Source organism: Cherax quadricarinatus, chromosome 28 (assembly GCF_038502225.1).
Source record: "Cherax quadricarinatus isolate ZL_2023a chromosome 28, ASM3850222v1, whole genome shotgun sequence".
Lineage (NCBI taxonomy): Eukaryota > Metazoa > Arthropoda > Malacostraca > Decapoda > Parastacidae > Cherax > Cherax quadricarinatus.
In genome coordinates, this window is record NC_091319.1 from 39,767,213 (window position 1) to 39,769,736 (window position 2,524).

The window sequence follows — 2,524 nt, forward strand, 5'->3', positions numbered from 1 at the left end:
GTGCTGTATGAACTATCATCAGGTGCTGTATGAACCATCATCAGGTGCTGTATGAACCATCATCAGGTGCTGTATGAACCATCATCAGGTGCTGTATGAACCATCATCAGGTACTGTATGAACCATCATCAGGTGCTGTATGAACCATCATCAGGTGCTGTATGAACCATCATCAGGTGCTGTATGAACCATCATCAGGTGCTGTATGAACCATCATCAGGTGGTGTATGAACCATCATCAGGTGGTGTATGAACCATCATCAGGTGCTGTATGAACCATCATCAGGTGCTGTATGAACCATCATCAGGTGCTGTATGAACCATCATCAGGTGCTGTATGAACCATCATCAGGTGGTGTATGAACCATCATCAGGTGCTGTATGAACCATCATCAGGTGCTGTATGAACCACCATCAGGTGCTGTATGAACCATCATCAGGTGCTGTATGAACCATCATCAGGTGCTGTATGAACCATCATCAGGTGGTGTATGAACCATCATCAGGTGCTGTATGAACCATCATCAGGTGCTGTATGAACCATCATCAGGTGGTGTATGAACCATCATCAGGTGCTGTATGAACCATCATCAGGTGCTGTATGAACCATCATCAGGTGCTGTATGAACCATCATCAGGTGCTGTATGAACCATCATCAGGTGGTGTATGAACCATCATCAGGTGCTGTATGAACCATCATCAGTATGAACCATCATCAGGTGGTGTATGAACCATCATCAGGTGCTGTATGAACCATCATCAGGTGCTGTATGAACCACCATCAGGTGCTGTATGAACCATCATCAGGTGCTGTATGAACCATCATCAGGTGCTGAATGAACCATCATCAGGTGCTGTATGAACCATCATCAGGTGCTGTATGAACCATCATCAGGTACTGTATGAACCATCATCAGGCGCTGTATGAACCATCATCAGGTGCTGTATGAACCATCATCAGGTGCTGTATGAACCATCATCAGGCGCTGTATGAACCATCATCAGGTGCTGTATGAACCATCATCAGGTGCTGTATGAACCATCATCAGGTGCTGAATGAACCATCATCAGGTGCTGTATGAACCATCATCAGGTGCTGTATGAACCATCATCAGGTGGTGTATGAACCATCATCAGGTGCTGTATGAACCATCATCAGGTGCTGTATGAAAGAAAGTTAGTATTCTGAGCGTTCAGTGGTACAAAGAGACTATTGTTGCCAGTCAGTGGTATTAGAATGGCTGGACAACACAGTGAAGGATTTTATATTGTTGTAATACCACTGAGCTGGCAACAGTGATCTCTCTTGACTTTATTAAAGATATGTCTTCCTTTCTAATTTTATTTTACTTTATTTTATTTTATTTACTCTCTTATGTTTTCTTTTATATGTAGTGATTAATGTTTAGCAAATGTTCAGATTCAATTCCTATAGTTTAGCTGGAGGAAATCGGACGGTAAACAAAAAAGCTAATTTTTTTGGCCCGAGGGACCCCTTAATTAATACAGTGATTAGTGATAGAGTGAGTGGAACAAACTCCCGAGTACCGTCATAGAAGCTAAGACGTTGTGTAGTTTTAAAAATAGGTTGGATAAATATATGAGTGGGTGTGGGTGGGTGTGAGTTGGACCTGACCAGCTTGTGCTACTAGGTCAGATGCCGTGCTCCTCCCTTAAGTGAATATGACTGACTTGACTAGGTTAAGGCATTGGCTTAAGCCGGTGGGGGAATTGAACCTACCTCTCATGGGCCAGTAGGCCTGCTGTAGTGTTCCTTCCTTCTTATGTTCTTATGGTAACTCCGAAGCTATTAACATAATATATATTCCAATGTGTATAAAATTTATTTGTTAAAGAGTGAAAGAAAACTATGTACATTTTGTGTGATGACGTTGGAGCTGCTTGACCACATGTTACCCAACATCCGCTGAAACAATGTTTTTCCGACGATAGTAAGACACTCCTCCTCACTACTTGCGATATTATGAAGCTGTCAGTGTCAGTCTGAACCCTGACACCAGTCTGAAAAGTTTATTCATTAGTTCTGTTACTTAAATGTGACGTTTATACCAGGAAGAGAACTTGAGAATCACAATATTGACTTCATTCTTAAAACTGCAAGTAAACTTGAGGTTGTTCACAATATCTGCGTTGTCAAGCATTTCGTGTATTGAACATTCACAGTATTCAATAACTGATTTGCTTAATAGTTTTATTGTTCAATAATATGTGCTAAGTGGTTATAGCTCTGGGTCTGCCTCTTTCATGCACCTCGGCTCGACTTACCGTCCATTCTTGTGCTGATGCACTGAGATTCGTTCATTACAAGTTTACCATATTAAGTACCATATGGCATAGATGGGATGAAGAAGGGGGGGGGGTACGATAAGACAGCAGCCCCACTGTTTATATATATAAATAAGTTCCGAAATCGCAATTACATGATTGTAAACAAACCATACAACGGGTGGGGTTTGAACCCGCGGCTAGCCCAGTGGCTAACGCAACGGTCTGGAGTTTTGA

General features: G+C 42.0%; 1 protein-coding gene across 2 annotated transcripts in view; it reads left to right on the plus strand.

The window, feature by feature from the left end:
• The first annotated feature begins 1,992 nt into the window (after window positions 1-1,992).
• The window catches only part of LOC128693117 (adhesion G protein-coupled receptor L3), a 305,787-nt gene continuing 305,255 nt past the window's right edge, over window positions 1,993-2,524 (plus strand). The window contains exon 1 of one of the 2 annotated variants that reach the window (XM_070089532.1): window positions 1,993-2,133. The gene's annotated coding sequence lies outside the window, so the exon portion shown is untranslated. The remainder of the gene's footprint in view (window positions 2,134-2,524) is intronic. The other variant, XM_070089533.1, reaches the window with a different exon arrangement.